The following is an 18,143-nucleotide window of genomic DNA, read 5'->3' as shown; positions in this document are numbered from 1 at the left end:
AAGATTATTTTCAAAGGGAAACTCTACACGCGATATTACAGTATTTGTATCTGTATTATTCCCCCCAAAATGGCTCATCTTAGCTTCTGATTACAGCACGTCAGGCCCTTGCAGAGGGCTCTAACAGTCTTTGAACGCCCTCTAGCCGAGTAAGAGACATGAACCATAAGCAAGTGTCTATAACAAAAGAGATGGTGTGAATCCGAAGTGCTGCAGTGCTGCCAGGGCAGTCCACCACAGATGGGATAATGTTCTAAATCAAACAGGGCGAATGAGAAAGACAAAGACTGGAATGTAGGGACAGAAGGTCTTTGCCTGCTGGCATTAGTCCTCTGCCACCCTACTGTCTTCATTTGAGTGCCCAAAATTTTAGCATTTTAATATCAATTAGATGATGTTCAAAAATCGCACATGACTAAGACTTTGAACACAAGAATTATACATTACTTCTGAATTCAGAGCTGCATTTTAAAAACACTGCTCAAATCCCTAATCCATTTGCATCTTTTACAAACAGAATTCTAGAAATTGCCACTTTCCTAATAATACACTATTAATGCTATTGATCCGTCATGATGACTATACCATATGTTATGTTAATTTCATATCGCGACACTGTGAGCCCAGTCATATTAGATCTGTTCTGTTAGCGTACCAGTAAATTACTCACAGTAAATGACTCATGATCGAAGTAGTACAAATGATAGCAAAACAAGAGTCATCGCAGTGTGAAGACACAATGTAAACTACTCCAGAAGTTGAAGACATGAAAGACTATATAATTCCTCACCACACACCTACATCTAGCAACAAATGGAAACAAAGTGGATGGTGCAGTGTATATGTAGAAGCACGAACCAGCAGTATGAGGAGGCCTTTGCATATAAGGCTTATAATCTTAAATAGTATGCTAGTTTGGGACAGTAGGTAGTTATTGCACTGAGGAGGGGTGAAACCTATTGAAACAGGTATGGGGCTTGCCCGATCTCAAGATGGCCACAATACTTCTGACCTCTCGCTCATAGACTTGATCTGTTTCTCTTCCAAACGCACTTGGGTGCAGCAGAGACATGAGAGTGGAATAGGTGATGTGGGAACATGTAGTGTGCTTGATGGTGCGAAGCTCAGGATCCAACTCCCATGGATGCCACAATGCAGCACTCTGTTACCTCTGGGCTCAGTCAAGGTGCATAGGCATGTACAGTCAGGTCAGAATGGAAGGGGCAGTCTGGAAAGCCACCCATCAACCCAAGTGGGATGAAAAGACATAAGACGCACCAGTAGCGGAGGAGTGACTGGGCTGGAGGGAAGCAGGGGGTGCATTAGGAACAGTGCACCAGGATTTAGCCAGAGTAGGGGAGTTCATGAAGCTGTGTCAAAGGCAGGTGAAGCAGATCAGCACTGGAAATTGCCAGGAGAGTGAGTGAGGAAGTCTTGCAGTGTCAATCTCGGCCACTTTACAAAAAACAGAGTAAGGTCAGTTACTAGATAGCATAGAGTAGATTGCCAAAGTTCATGGTTGGCATATCATAGATGAATTGCACAAGACAAAAGCAGCCAGCCTCTTCGAAGCAGAATAGCCTGACAGTGCACAAACAACAAAGATATGCGCCGACACACCAGATAACCTGAAGCAAGATCTTGCACAACATTTGAGACATTTCTCATTTAGTCATAGCCACTGTGAAATTTTTAGAGATGAGAATAGTAAAGAAAAACAAGTGTTGGCCTTTTGGTTTAAAGAAATGAAAACAATGCCCTACCTACTCTGAATACCAGGCATCCATTAGTTTGTTTAAACTAAAATGGCTGACCTTGAAGATGGCACATAGGCTTCAAAAAGACCTATCCTGCTTTGAGGACTATGCAGAAGAAAGAAGTTGATTTCAAAATTGAATCTGATCATTGGAATTTAAATGTATGCATATCAAGTATATATGGGCTGCTAAATGCATGTGCGTCCCATGTGTACTTAGAAACATACAGCAAGTTGAATTTGTGTGGGTTAAATATTTATAGCAAAAGAAATTATGGTTAACATTTCCAAGTAAATCTAACTTGAAGTGCTGTATTAAACAAGTTTCAAAAGAGCCATCTTGTCTCTCCCTTTGGCTTTGTCAATATAGACCTACTGGCTTTACCAAAGTTTTTTTTGGATGGCGTTCGGCATAGTCAAAACAAGCATTGGCATAGCCAATAGGTCTCGCCTTTGGGACCTGCTGCATAACTAAATACATAGAAGGTCCCAAAGGCGAGACCTATTGGCTATGCCAATGCTTGTTTTTAATTATTACTAGTAGTAGCAGCAGTATTTGTATCCTTGTTGTTGGTAGTAGAAGCAGTCGTAATATCATGTTTTTTTTTAATTTTTACAAATGATCCACGGCTTAACCCACATGGCTTACTGTGTTGTTTCCAGCCCCCACCAGAGGCGTTGCTGCACTAGCACTGTGCAAACGCCATCAGTACCCAGCAATTCAGTGTGTGTGGATAGGATGTGCCTTTTGTGCATGTTGACGTGTATGGGTGCGTTCATGTTTAGACTTCATGTTCGTATATATGTGCACATGTTAATGTTCGTGTGCTTGCCTGTGCATGTATGGGAGTGCACTCAGACTGAGGGGGCAGATTTCATTTTGGGGCACATTGAATTCACCAGCATTGCCCTCGAAGTGGAACATGGTAAGGATATGACGCATTAGCAGAGTTAGAATACGTGACTTTGTGGAGTTGGTAAGCTGCATTTATTTTCTGTGGCTATTTTGTATAGCTCTTCTGCACCACACGCGCATCAGGGCGCCTCACAAAGCATCAGAGCATCCCTGCGGATCACCTCACAGTTCAGGATAAACCCATAAGCAGAAAACTGCACAACCGAAAACATTGGGTTATTCGCAGAGAAATCACATAGCTGTTGTCACTTTCACAAATTTAGACAGACGACCAAAGTCTTCAAGACATTCATTCTAAAGATGGCATTTTTTTGTTTTTGTTTGGTGGATTTTGTTCGTCTGTCCGAAGGTAGAAAGTGCAAAACGCTGGGTTTGTCACCGGTGAAGTCGTCTTACTCTTTCCGGCCTTGGGAAACGAACCCTGAGATGTGCATTGAACCCGTGTCCGAAACCTGTGTTCTCCGGGCCCAGGGGCTGAGTCCTGACACGCGCATTGAACCTGTGTCCAAAGCCTGGACCGAGCTCTGAGATGTGCATTGAACCCATGTCAAAGCCTGCAGTCTCAGGCCGCAGGGTGCCGAACCCGTGGCCAGAGCCTGCAGTCTCAGGCCTCAGGGCCGAGCCCTGCTATGTGCATCAAACCCGTGGCTAGAGCATGTAGTCTCCAGCCTCGGAGACGAGGGGCTATTGTAGCGATTACCAGAGCTCACTGCTAGACGGCCCTGTCTGGACTCTGAACTTTCATGACCTAAGTGACTTATTTGAGGGATAAATCGAGATAGGGCCATAAATCAGCAGCGCTACCTGAGCACAATAAGCTGCTGTCTTTGCAGACACGATAAAAACCGGAGGGGAGACCCCTCAACCCCGTTTGTTTGTCTTTTAAGAAATATATCTGAGCGCTGATTATGAGAGCTTCTTCCAGAGCCTAATTTGCAGATTTCTTCTCTACAGTTTCAATTTAAGAGCTGAACAAGCCTCAAACCTGCAATAGAAGCATGATGACACACCAAAATAAATCACACTGACTGGCCACATACTATAGATAGGCAAGGGCAAAAACACTGACGAGCCCAAATAATATAAAGTAAACATACACCAATCGAAAATCAAGACACGTAAAAAAGGAATACTGACATATTCTTCATAAATACACAGGGAAGACGGGTATAAAGCGTGCACTTTTGGCGGATGGAATAGTTTAAAGCACGAGAGAGGAGAAGGAAAGAAAAAACAAGATAACCTGCGCGACCAGTGCTGACCGCCATCTGTTTCCAATTAATGCAAACGCGATAATTGGAAACAGATGGCATTAATGCTCGCTCCCAAGCACCCTAGGCCAGGGAACAAAGAAAGCGGGACATGCACCCGCCTTGAACCAATTGCGTGCTGTCTTTTTTAGAAAGACGCATGCACAGGCCAATTGCGGGTTAATAAAAAAAAAAGCATATGCACTAGCGTGTGTTCAGAGGTCAAAAGCCCTTACTAAATGCCTCCCACGGTAGTGCATGTGCGCTGGTTCAGGCGAGTCCTAAAAAGGAAGAATGGCTATTGCTAATGCTAAACAGCATCAAATAAATAAATAAAAAGTGTGATGCTGTAGAACTCGCACATGAATCACCATATTTTTTTTTTTTTAGAGAAAAATACTATTCCAAGACGGTAGGTAAAAATTAAAGGTGCAAGATATTTCATTTTTGCAAAGCAGTGGCATAACAGCAAATTGCAGCTGCCTGACCCTCCTAAACAGTTTATAAAAATAATGTAATTAAAAAACAGGAAAGGCACGGGAGCACCAGAGAAGCCCTAGGATCAAAGCTGCAAGTGGCAAACAGAGAGGGGTGTGGGAGCAACAGATGGGAGTTATAAAAAAAAAGCAGAGCGAGATGGGAAGCACATAAGAAACTGACGGTGGGACAGCAACACGGATATCAGGAGGCTTGCGGGGGTGAGAAGTGTGAGGAAGCAGACAGAGGAAAGGAGGACAGGGCAAAGAAACACGTGCACACCCAGGAAGCAAAATAAATAATCTTTGGCATTGGCAAAGCCAATGTTGGCGATCAGCCTTTTGGCAATTCGTGCTTTGTTCTGTCATGGTTTGTGCAAAGCCTTATTGTTGGGGAATGTAAGAAATGGGCTGTTGATTGACTGCGGTGGGAGCCCTGGTCAAGCAGACACCACAATCCTTGTTAGGGTGAGGCACAAGCCAACCCTAAATAACCTGTGCTCAACCCTCTTATAGCTTGGCACAGAGCAGTTAGACTTAATTCAGAGGCAATGTGTAAAGTATTTATACAAAACTTCAATCAGTAATAAAGTGAAAATACCACACCAAAAGGATCTTTATTTAAAAAATCCATCAAGACCAAAATGACAAAAATCCAGTCAGTAGAACCAGAGATATGCAAAATATTTTTTTTTACAAATAGCGCCACATAGCACATAGCGCCAACTGTGGATATCAGGTTGTGCCTAACTGGGACATGGTCTGAAGTTGAGGCTGACTGCAATGGAGTGAAGACTGGCTACAGGGATGCAGTTAGGCCTGCTGAACAGAGTGAATCCTGCTTTGCGGAGCATTGTGAGGATCCATTTAAAAAATGCGTTGGCCAGCTAAAGCAATGCATCTATTCCAAGATGCGGCAAGACTGCGAGGCGAAAGCTTTCATCATCGTTGAGGAGTCCGTCAACAGGGCATGTGAAGCAAAGTCTGGCTTGGAGGATGCGGCGCGCAATTGAAGAGATGTGTCGGTTCTGCTCTGGGTTGCATGGCGCAGCCGGGAAAGTGCGTTGGTTCCATCGGATCCCACAGAGGCTGTCAGAGCACCTTAAGCCCACTTCTAAAGGTCCAGGACTGGGGTGGCACCCCTTGGCAGGGTAGACTGACAGGTGGCAGAGTTCAGGTGCAGGTGCAGGTGCAAGGTGGTTGAAATCCTGTTGTGTCCCTGAGGCTTCATATCAGGAGGCCAGCCAACTAGCCCTTGGAGTCCTGAGTTCAAGACAAGCAAGTCCAATCCTTCTCACTCAGGAAAGAGGGCAGTAGATCAGCACAGCAGGGCAGCAGTCTTTCAGAGCAGCAGCCCAGCAACTTGACAGTCCTATCAGCCGCACATTAGTCCTTCTTCCTGGCAGAGTATCCACAGGTCCAGAAGTGTACTGAAGTGGTGGTGTCTGAGGTCCCGTATAAGTATACCATCTGTGTCTTTGATGTGGGGAGAAGCTTCTAGAGGCAGCCTTTGAAGTGCACAGATGCCCTACCTTCCCTGTCCTGGCTCCAGACTAACTACAAGGGGCGTGAAGCCCTCTGTGCGGAGACAGGACACATCCTATGCAAGTGTAAGTGGGGCTGGCACTGCCTATTTAAGTGTAAGTAGGGCTGGTTTCAGTTCCTCCCTCCCATCCTGCCAGTGATGGCCAATACAGGCACACCTAAGCTCCCCATTATGTGCGGCTGTCTAGGAAGAATACACAATGCCCAACTGTCACCCACACCCATTCATGTGATCCAGACACAGACTGCAGGCACTAAATGGCTAATGCAGGAAAATGCCAGTTTCCTAAAAGTGTCATTTTCAAAAATGTAATTTAAACTTAGACTTCACTATATATTAGAATTTTTGATTTAATTTAAAGACACAAAACCTGAACTTAACTGGGCCTATTTGGAAGTTACACGTATAACATGTAATAAAGTAACTCCAATGTTATCCTATTAGAGAGCTAGGCCTTGCAGTAGTGAAAAAAGACTTTAAGAGTTTTTAGCTACCAGGACGTATAAACCTTAAAAGTACATTTCCAACTTTTTTAATACACTGCACCCTGCCCTCTGGGCTGTCCAGGGCCAAGTCTAGGGGTGACTTATATGTATTAAAACGGAAGGTTTGGGCCTCGCAAAAGGTTTATTTTGCCAGGCCGAAATGACAGTTTAAAACTTCACACCCCAAGGCTGCAGTGGCTGGCCAAAGACATGTTTAAAGTGCTAATTGAGTGGGTGGTTCAATCAGTGCTGCAGGCCTACTAGTAGCATTTGCATTTAATGTATAGGCCCAGAACAGCCCTTTACATTATTTTGCTAATGCTTATTTGTAATGTTTTTGAAAAACATTCTTACAAATAGAGAGGCTTGCAAAGAGAAATAGATAGAGTGGCTTTCAAGGACATAGAGGTAGAGAGACTTGCAAAGAAAGGCAGTGAGGCTTGCAAAGACCAATAGCTAGAGAGTTTTACAAAAATAGATAGATAGATAGATAGATAGATAGATAGATAGATAGATAGATAGATAGATAGATAGATAGATAGATAGATAGATAGATAGATAGATAGATAGATAGATAGATAGATAGATAGATAGATAGATAGAGTTAGACTTGGCATCTTTTGGCGTGTTCCCCCCGAGTTTTTGTTTTCTTCCCTCCCGGTTTTGACTCTGTTTTTGCTGGTATAACATTTCTGCGTGCTTTTCGCACTGCTGATCAGTGGTAAAGCGCTGGTGCTCCTCTGGTAAATTATGTTATGATTGGATGTGTGACTTACTTGTAAGTCCCCAGTAAAGGGCACTGTGGGTGTCGGGCTTGTGAGTCAACCGCTACTCGTGGGCCCGCAGCACGGATTGTGCCACCCACGTACGTAGCCCAAAAAAGGTATATGCTAATGACGTTTGGTATGCCGGAACTCAGCGTCTGGAAACGCAGCATTTAGCGAGGGTGCCTTTTTCATTCTGAGTTCATAGAAGCCACTTTTAGAAAGTGAGTATTATTTTGCTCAGTCATCCCGTGTGCCTCTGCTGGAATGTGGATTGCCTGTCTGGTTTTTGGACGAAAGATGGCTAGGAAACAGGGTGGCTCCCGATAGTCTAGATAGGTCAGGAAAGGGCTAAGTAGACCTGGGTTACGATGGGGGGAAGAGGGAGGAAGAGGGAGGAGATTTCCTTGCACCTCAAACGGCCTGGTCTGCCTCTGACAAAGCCGTCTGCACCTCCTGCCAGGAATTCACGCCAGAGAAGGCCCAACTGGTTCTGTCCGGACACCGACACCATCTACCTGGAAGATCAACTGATTTTTGTGTACAAATACTGGGTCCCAGACCCCTGAACTTTAGAACTCATCTGGAACAAGAAGCCTGCCAAGAAGTAGGTCGGAGAAGCTCCGAAATGGAACAACTGATTTTCTGGGTGCTTTGCTGGGCTGACCTGCAGTGGCTACTTCTGTCTTGGGCAGTGAAAGGCCTGGACTGGACTTTCTGCAATCCAATCTGTGAGTCTCTCCAAGGGCTTGAGGTACAGCTTGCTCCCTGTTCACGAAGTCTCAGGAACAACAAAGACTTCAAGCTCTTCTGCCCGCAGCACTGGGGACTGTGTGTTTTGTGCTGCAAACAGAGGAAAAACAATTCAACGACGTCTACGACGCCTCTGCTGACTCCGTGTCCTGAAGGCACCGCAGAGGGCAGCGCCGCAACGCTGCACCGCTACCTTGGTCTCACCAACTATGCCTGTTGATGCCGCCACCGAGCCACTGCTCGCACCACCACCTGTGGGCACCGCACACCGCACCACCTCGCTTCACGCCGAAGCTTTGGCACCGCAGAGAGCACCGCCGCAACACCGCACCACGACCCTGGTCTCACCGCCGACGCCTGTTGATGCCGCCACCTCTGGGCACCGCACTCCGCACCGCCTTGCTTCATGAGGACGCCTTGGCCTGCCTGAAGCCACCACTTCCAGCCAAAATCGATGCCGTTGCTTGCACCGTGGTTCGAGGACACCACTCGTAAGTCACACGTTGCACCGCCCTCATCCCGCAATGCAGCCTTGGCCTCCCGACGCTGGCACCATTGACTCCAGTTCGTCAGCCGACAACAGCGCTTCAGCAACAACGACGCCACTGCTTGCACCGTGGCCTGCTAGCACCGTGGCGAGCATCGCCTTCATCTCGCACCGTGACCCTGGTCTTACGACTATGCCATCTGATGCCACCACTGAGCCACTGCTCGCACCACGACCTGGGGCCACCGCACACCGTACCGCTGCACTTCACACCGCAGAACCCGACACCTGCCGGCGCCAGCTCTCCTGATTCCACCAGAGAGGAGCTCGACCTGCAACGCTAGGGACTTCAAGGGCTTCCACGCCCTGCATTTCTCACAGGTACTGTTTTGCAGGTCTTCCCGACACCGTAGCTAGCCCGTGACCCCGCGACCAGCCAGAACTGTTGGATTTTGTTGTTCAGAACACCGTGGTAGCCCGGACGGAGTTATCCCCACAAGGAACCCTTTTTAATCAGCGTATTTTTGGAACTGTGAACTTTTAAGTATAGTAGTGTGGATTTGTATGGTTTTTGGTCTTGTCTTAATTATATAAAAATATTTGATATTTTTCTAAACTGGTGTGGTGTCCTTTTGTAGTCCGTACACTGTATTACTGTTGGTTATGTGCAAATGCTTTACACACTGCCTCTAAGATAAGCCTGGCTGCTCGTGCCAAGCTACCAAGGGGGTGAGCAGGAGTTATTTTAGAAGTGTAACTCCCTTATCCTGACTAGAGGGGTGGTTTCTGCCTCGCTTAGTCTCATCTAGCCAGAAATCCCATTTCTAACAGATAGATAGATAGATAGATAGATAGATAGATAGATAGATAGATAGATAGATAGATAGATAGATAGATAGATAGATAGATAGATAGATAGATAGATAGATAAGTGGGATAGATTGGGTGGGTGGACGGGTGGACGGGCGGGCTGGACGAATGGACGGACAGACAGACAGACAGACAGACAGATAGATAGATAGATAGATAGATAGATAGATAGATAGATAGATAGATAGATAGATAGATAGATAGATAGATAGATAGATAGATAGATAGGAATAAACTTAGTAATGTATTAGTTAAGAGACTATATAAGCAAGACATATGAGAGCCCTGAAAGCACACTAGAAAGCCATGCAAACACCACTACGGACTGAATGGTTTACAAATATTCTGACATTCAAGAAAATTGAAAGCAAATTAGAAAGCCATACCAGCAGGATTTACAGATTAAATTGATTTACAACTATAACTGTAGTCCTCAATTAAAGTACATACCAGCATGACATACAAGAGTGCAAGTAGAAATGCACTTCATTTAGCGTGCACACTAAAAAAATTACAACTTCATGAAGTGCAGTTTCAAACTGACACAATTTAAATGTTGTGAAATAGCAGCAGTCAGATAAACAAAGACCATTCCAAAGGAATTTACAACACCATTAACAAGAGATAAGAACTGATAAAACTCTGAGTTTGTAGGATAAATATTTTAGGGATAAATTAGAGATTTCACCCCCATTCACTAGAACTTGAAGAACATCTTTTACGTCGCACAGAGCGGTGTATTTTGAGGAAGGATGGTTTAAGACCCGCATATTTAGCATAATGTTTTTAGTTAGTAAGTTTTGGCCCACACACACTCTCTCTACAAGGCAGTGGCCTGCTGCAATCGCAGACCTATAAACAATAACTGTTCTGTAAGACAGTCCTGATGTGAAAAGTTTAGATAAGTAGTTTAATACATGAACTAAATTAGTTGAAATGGGAATGTAATTCCATTGAAGACACCAACGAACCCATTTCTTCCAAGCCAGTCTATATGCTTTCCTTGTGCCAGGTGCCCATGACTCTGATATGAGTTTGAAAGCATCTGCCGAAAGGCCTGCGATCTACCACTGTCTCCTGAAATCTTTCAGGCCATCAGTGTTAGAAGACCATGCTCTACTAGAGGGTGTGGCTCTCCTCTTGGGCCTGTTAATATTCCCTTGAGTGTTGGTATCAGAATCGGAAGGTCTATGCTAATTTCCAGTAGGATTGGAAACCATGCCTGCGATCTCCAGAGGGGGGTTATTACTACTATCATTTCTTTGTTCCTGCGAGTGTGCCATAGTACTCTGGGTAGCGTGACAAAAGGAGGGAAAGCATAAGGTGTCAGACCCTTCCAATTCTGAAGGAAGGCATCCACCCCCAATACTTGACATACTTATACAAGATCAAATGGGGAAACTTGAACTGTTGTTTTGATATCCCTGGAAATATAGCCAAACTCCCAAGAGCCAAGCTGAAAAGAGACTTTCTCTCCAATTTGTACCAAGTCAGAGATAGTCAAGAGCTGGTAAAAACAAGCATTGGCATAGCCAATAGGTCTCTGCTTTGGGACCTTGTAAGTGTTTAGTTATCCAGCACAATATCCTTGGTGCAACAATATCAACTGTTGCATGGCTAAACACTTATAAGGTCCCAAAAGCGAAACCTATTGGCTATGCCAATGCTTGTTTTGAGTGAGTGGCTCGTGCAGGTATGCCACTGTGAGGTAGAGATGCTGTGAGTGCTTTTACGGGAGCCCCTGTGACATTGTGCCTCTTCAAAATGTATCTTGGGTCTGGTGTAATACTTCTACCCCTATTCCCATCTTCTCGCATCCAATGCATCCTTATATGTCCCATGTACAGCCGGGGTTGACACTCCTATTACCCCTGCCCTCCAGTGACACTTTACCTATCATGCGTGGTGGTGGTGGGTGACGTGGTGGTGGAGGATGTGGTGGTGGTGGTGGACGTGGTGGTGGTGGATGTGGTGATGGTGGTGGTGGACGTGGTGGTGGTAGACGGGGAGGTGGACATGGTGGTGGAGGTGGATGTGGTGGTGGTGGATGTGGTGATGGTGCTGGATGTGGTGGTGGTGGACATGGTGGTGGTGTTGGACCTGGTGGTGGTGGTGGACGTGTTGGTGGTGGACATGGTGGTCGTGGATGTAGTGGTGGTGGACATGATGATGGACGTGGTGGTGGTGGACGTGGTGGTGGATGTGGTGGTAGACATGATGGTGGTGGTGGACGTGGTGTTGGTGGTGGACATGGTGGTGGACATGGTGGTGGATGTGGTGGTGGTGGACGTGGTGGTGGTGGTGGACGTGGTGGTGGTGGTGGACGTGTTGGTGGTGGTGAACAAGGTGGTGGTGGTGGACGTGGTGTTGGAGGTGGTCCTGGTGGTGGAGGTGGTCATGGTGGTGGATGGGGTGGTGGTGGTGGACGTGGTGGTGGATGTGGTGGTGGTGGATGTGGTGGTGGTGGACGTGGTGGTGGTGGACGTGGTGGTGGTGGATGTAGTGGTGGTGGATGTGGTATGATGGACATGGGTGGTGGTGGTGGTGGTGGACGTGGTGGTGGTGGACGTGATGGTGGTGGATGTGGTGGTGGTGGATGCAGTGGTGGTGGTGGCGGTGGACATGGTGGTGGTGGTGGACGTGGTGGTGGTGGACGTGATGGTGGTGGATGTGGTGGACATGGTGGTGGACGTGATGGTGGATGTGGTGGTTGTGGAGGACGTGGTGGTGGTAGATGTAGTGGTGGTGGACATGGTGGTGGTGGACGTGGTGGTGGTGAACGCGGTGGTGGATGTGGTGGTGGACATGGTGGTGGTGGTGGACGTGGTGGTGGACGTGGTGGTGGATGTGGTGGGGGTTGACGTGGTGGTGGTGGACATGGTGGTGGACGTGGTGGATGTGGTAGTGGTGGATGTGGTGGTGGTGGTGGTGGTTGTGGTGGTGGTGGACATGGTGATGGTGGACGTGGTGGTGGTGGACGTGGTGGTGGTGGACATGGTGGTGGACGTGGTGGTGGATGTGGTGGTGTTGGTGGATGTGGTGGTGGTGGTTGTGGTGGTGGTGGACGTGGTGGTGGTGGTTGGGGTGAAAGAATAGTGTTATGGATTTGTTAAAATGGTTCCGTTTCTGTGTGCGGAATTGGCGCCCAGACTAACCATCAGAGGCCATGCGCGATTCATTATGGATTTTGTTGCTGGTATCACCGAGGGCCGATTGTATGGCTGCCCGCTAGCCCGTATGACCGCTGCGAGTGCTTTCGTTTCCTGGATGTATATCACGCTGCATATATGAACTGGGTTTACTGGTGCTTTTGTGAATCTTTCAGGCGCATTGCTCCAATTGGTCCAGAACCATGTCACATTTGTGGTAAAGGTATGAGTAATGTGTCAAAGTACACCAACAGCGTGGCACAACTTTTTTTGTACCCTGTGCCTACCAAAATCAAATGTGTCCTTAAGTAACGTAACTGGGTCTCATGTATAGCTCTCCACTGTAAGATAACTGATACTCTTGTAAAGCACATTATTAAATGTCACCCATGAGTAAACGCACAGCCCACACGCAAACAAAGGTAAACCAGACACACATAGCGTTTCCCTTGCGGGAGCGAGCAGGGGCACCATCTGTTTTCAAGATAATTACAAACAGGTGGTGCCGAAACTCCCTCCTGGAAAGGAACCGCCAAACGTGCAGGCGTTGAAATAGAAAGCAATGCAAAACGTGCACGCTTTTAGCCAAAATGCTGACGATTCCAAAACGTCCCCTCCTATGCAGTGCATGCGCGCTGCATAGGGGAGACATAAAAAGGGCTGTTCCCGGCCTATGTTTAATGAGGAAAGATAATGACTGGCCTTAGTAAGTCTCCCGTTTGTTTCTGGGAGCCCGCAGTTTACTGCATTTGTAGTGTATTGCAATTGTATTTATATAGCGTTTACTACCCCTGACGAGGCCTCAAAGAGCTTTTTCAGCTAGTAACATGCTACTCCAGAACCCAAAACAAGATTAGTGGTGAATTAGTATAGGGAACAATGAAATTAATTTGAGTGGTGAACATGTTAGTCTGTTATTTGGATTGAAAAGGAATATTTGAGGAATAGAAGAGGTAAGAGTCTAGAAAGTTTTTTTGTACGTCTAACCACACCTTTACCACTGTAACAAAATATCCTGATAATAAACGCTGCATTAAAATCTGGCTTGCTTCCCAACAATGTCATACCCCTGGGGACAGCCTTCTTTGCATCTTGCTATCAGATCCACCCCCACAACAGTGATCTAGTTGTCATTTTGGAAACTGTGGAAACAGGGCAATGGTTTTAATCCTGGTCTCCAAATGGGACTAAGTTGTGTGATTTTACACATTTATTTTCTGTCTTTGGTTATCTTTACAAGATTGGAAGAATTTAGAATTCGGCTTAGAGTTTGCAGTAATGTGTGATAATAAAACTAGATTGGAACCCAACACATGCTCATTGGATCTTATGTCTTTGAAGACTGAACCCAGTCTTTTGGTTCACTCATCAAAATGTAGTGGAAAAGCCAAGATCCTGGGAACACGTAACAGTTGTAGTTTTAGTTCCTCGGCTTCACCAAACTGTCTGATCTTGTGCAGATATGAAGCAAGTTGTATAAGCATTTTTATGGTCACAAACAGTCCAAATAGCTGTGCACACCAGCAAAAAAGTTTTTTGCTATTTACTAAACACATTTTAAGGATAAGTAATATTTTAACAGCTTCTAAAAGGGGTTTGGACTCCATATCGAATCAGTACTTGGAAGGGTATATTGGGAGTGTCCCTTTCAAAAGCCCAATTGATATGAGTGCAGCCCCATTTACTTTAAGGAAAATGGACAATTTAAAAATAATAATAATAATAATATTCTTCATTTGAAAAGCTATCAGAGACATGGTGGTCTGCTGACCCTTGCAGATCATTATCCCTGTGATTCTGTCCAATCGAATCAAGTCGCTATTTGCGACCTACCTCATGAACATTAATAGTGACACATTCAGATTTGGAATTTGTGCATAGGTTGGGTCCGCACAGGTAGAAAAAATACTGGTCGCAAATTGAGACTACTTTATGCGATGTAAAAGTACACCTAACCTTTAGTTATTACAATGCCTTTGCTCCTTTATATTTTGCTGAGAGGTCCTCTACCTCCCCTCTCTCATTCATCCCAAACCCCATACCACTACTATGATCCCGAAAATAACCCTTTCTAGACTCATCCTTCCTCCATCCCTCCTTGCATCATCTCATACATCTTTTACTATTTAGAACTCCCAAACAAACATTTCTAAATCCTTCCCTCTGACTCTTCCCCTCCACCTCCCATTTACTCAGCCCAAACCCCATCCTACTGCTATAAACTCCCCCCCAAAAAAACTTTCTAGATCCTTCCCGCTGCTAACCCTTTTCAATCCAAATAACAGACTAACATGTCCACCACTCAAATTAAGTTAATATTTTCCTATACTTATTCCCCACTAATCCTGTTTGGGTTCCAGAGTAGCGTGCTACCTGCCAAAAAGCGCTTCAACGCCTCATCAGGGGTAGCAAGCACTATATAAATGCAAACTTTTCCCTCTTCCATCCCTCCACTGTCCTTTCCAATCCAAATATCAAACTAACATGTCCACCACTCAAATTTATTTCATATTTCCCCACACTAATTCACCACTAATCGTTTTTTGGTTCAGGAGAAGCATGCTACTTGCCTAAAAGCGCTTCAACACCTCATCAGGAGTATCAAGCGCTATATAAATGCAAACCTTTTCCTATCCCTTTACTATCCTTCTCAATCCAAATAACTGACTAACATACCCACCGCTCAAATTAATTTCATATTTCACTATACTAATTCACCACTAATCCTTGGTAGCGTGCTACTCGCCCAAAAAGTGCTTTGACTCCTCGTCAGGGGTAGTAAGAACTATATGTAATTACAACACAATACAATATAGGAAATATATGCTTGGCCTCCTCGCAATTGGTTTCTATGGAAAATCATATGCTTAACAGGTTCTATATGATGTCCACATAAATTCCAGATTCGTAGCTCCTTCCTTAAAAAATAAAACAAATATAATTTTAATGAAGCCATGTAATTGAAAATACATTTGGGGAATCCATGTGACTGGAATGGGCTCTGCCTTATTCACTGCTTATTTGTTGAATGGGGTTATAACCCATACTTTTGGGATTCCCCACCTGGAGGATAAGGATCTACAATGTTTATGATGTTTCACTTATATAGACACCAGAAAAATGGCTGGAGACTTCTTCAGACACAATTGACAACTCTACCTCTAGAGTGGCATAGAGAGGAAAGCATGAGGAGCAACACGTGAAAAGCAGTGATGTGCCGACATAAATTAGATAAGCGATATAGACAAGAAATCTGCATGGGGCATAAGCATATTTGAAGATTTGGGGGGGAAATTATGAGTATTTTACCATCTTAAGTTATTTCAGAGAAGTGCTGGTACTGTGAAAATAAACAACCTAAACATGTAGTAGGGATAAGTTAGATAGTTTGCTGGGTGCCTGGCCAACCGAATCCCGGGAGGTAGGACCATTTTAACCTCTAAAGTCATATATATTTACTATTTTCAATTCCATATCTCTGTACCTTAACAAAGTAAATGTGTAGTGTAACTGGGGATAAGTATAGAAAAAGTATACTTCCCGATATATACTTGCCTTCACAATAGTTTGATCCTCGGTAGTCAGGCTACAATATTTTGCCACCCCTTTATTTCCCACATATATCCAGGGGGTGCGAACTGTGGAGCCCCCCACACGCCTTTAAAGGAACTCCTGAAACTGAACTCTTTAGAATCACTTTCTGTTTAATCGGAGCAGGTGAGGGATGATGATCAAAGAGTATTAGGCAAGAGCACTCCGTCCATTCTCAGTGGACGCCAAGGTCCCCTCCCTCCCTCCCTCGTATTAGTATAAATGAGCCAAGTGCTCTGAACTAATAGAAAGGTAATACGTGGCGCTTTCCAAAATTGATAAGTAAATAAATGGAAAAATACATTAGATGCTGAAAAGCAAGTTTTAGGAGTATGTAAAAATATGAAAACGAAACTTGAGAGGCATGAAAAATGTGCCATGGGAAACGAGGTTCATGATTCATTACCAGATGCGTGCAACATTGCATAGAGCTGCTGGAAGTCATGCAGCAGCGTATGTGCTGACAGGCGGAAAAATGAGTTGAGTGAGCAATCATCAAGCTCATGTTAGAGTTTCACGGATGGGTGTTAAGCGGGGCCACACCCACAAATGGCCATGTCCCAGAAAGACCCTATCTAACCACTTTGCAGCAGCCAATGAGATTTAAAAGAGAAACAAATGTGCTCTCAAAAGTGAGTTTTTGTGTGCAGGGCCGGACTGGTCTTTTAAACCACCGGGCATTTCCCCATTGGGCTGGAGCCCAAGGAGGCTGACTTTAAAAGCCCAGGGCCGCTCCTGCTGCCTCTGTCACTTTCCCAACTCATTTAGGGTAATTATAGTAGGCACAGGAGGGCTTCAGAGAGAGGGAGAAAGATAGAGCGGGAGGGAAGTGGAACTAATCGATCGGAGAGGGAGAAGAGAGGAAAGAGAGAGAATGGATGGGTGGAAAGAGAGAGACAGAGCGATGAGAGGAAGCTAGCGGAACTGGTTTGAGCATTTTTATCAGAGCTGCTTTTGGTCCCCAAGTCCGACCCTGTCTGTATGTCTGCATTAAGTGCTAAATTTTCTCACCTCCTTTTACTATTATAATAGGAACACAGGGCACAAATTGCAAAGCTTTTTTTCTGAAAGTACTTGTGTCTTACTGCAGACGTACAGAGTTGTGCAACAACTTTTCAGAGAAATTGCAACAGTCCCTTACGGGCAGTGTCATTATTGTGCACATTTGTACATACATACCATGAACAGAAAGCAATTTTTGTGTAATCGCGTAAAACCTGTGATTCGGAATTTGGAGCAAATGCCAGCGCGTTCTGGGTGGGCCCTAGTGCAAGGACGGAAATGGACCACCTAGTCGCTGTTTTTAACTATCACTTGGCCCCTGAGGACTCTGGGCCCCAAAGGAAGCTGCGCCCCGACATTCATGAATCATCTTTCCATAAACATGCAGCATCCTCGGACCTTCCACGCCATGTGTTAACCCTTTAGCCCTAGCGCCAGCAAGTTAGCTATCAAAAGCAAACAGAAGTTAGTTTACCTGGCTCTTGTCGGCACTGAAGTCTGTCCGTGTCTGGAGGGGTTGCCTGCTCTTGCGGGGTGTGCTCCTTATAAATACCACTGGTGACATCCACTCCCTGTTAGTTCCTGACGAGCCTAGGTTTTTTTTTGTTTTTTTTAAGGTGTGTACAACTACATGTCTACAGGCACAACTACCTGCTTAGGAATGTTGGTTTACACAATTTATAGAGATTTATCCCACACTATGCAGGTTTATGCATGAATCACAAATTACCTAAGCTATTCAACAGGCGCTTAATAGGGCCACATCCTTTTGCCCTCTGGCAATGGCTGCGTTTGCAACCAGAATACTTGTATTCCATTCGACAAACTCTGCTGCTCTGCACTCGTCTGCGAAAGAGTTTTGCCACTATCAAGGCAGTTTGTGGCGGTTAATGCCCTTTCAAATGGACCCCCAGTGGCCCTGACTGGGGATTCCGTGACAGACTCGATGTTTCTTAGCAAGCAAGTATCCTGGGACATTCTGCCTTTCTCTTTTGTTTTGTTCAAGCAGTCATTCATTTAATGTTACCTCATGGTACAGTCCTTTCCCCTTCTGTTCCACCGCCCCCGATGGGTTCCCCTTCTCCCTGTGTTCCACCT

At 45.3% G+C, this 18,143-nt stretch overlaps 1 protein-coding gene across 3 annotated transcripts in view; it reads right to left on the bottom strand.

Moving 5' to 3' along the window:
• Positions 1-17,669, bottom strand: part of LOC144829153 (serpin B10-like) — a 185,644-nt gene extending 167,975 nt beyond the window's left edge. For 2 of the 3 annotated variants that reach the window (XM_078687996.1, XM_078687997.1), the window contains exon 1: positions 17,521-17,668. The gene's annotated coding sequence lies outside the window, so the exon portion shown is untranslated. Of the gene's footprint in view, positions 1-17,520 lie in introns of all 3 variants that reach the window. The other variant, XM_078687998.1, reaches the window with a different exon arrangement.
• Between the last annotated feature and the right edge of the window lie 474 nt (positions 17,670-18,143).

The sequence above is a fragment of the Lissotriton helveticus genome, chromosome 4_1 (genome assembly GCF_964261635.1).
Source record: "Lissotriton helveticus chromosome 4_1, aLisHel1.1, whole genome shotgun sequence".
Classification (NCBI taxonomy): Eukaryota; Metazoa; Chordata; class Amphibia; order Caudata; family Salamandridae; genus Lissotriton; species Lissotriton helveticus.
This window is presented reverse-complemented; position numbering and strand designations above follow the sequence as displayed.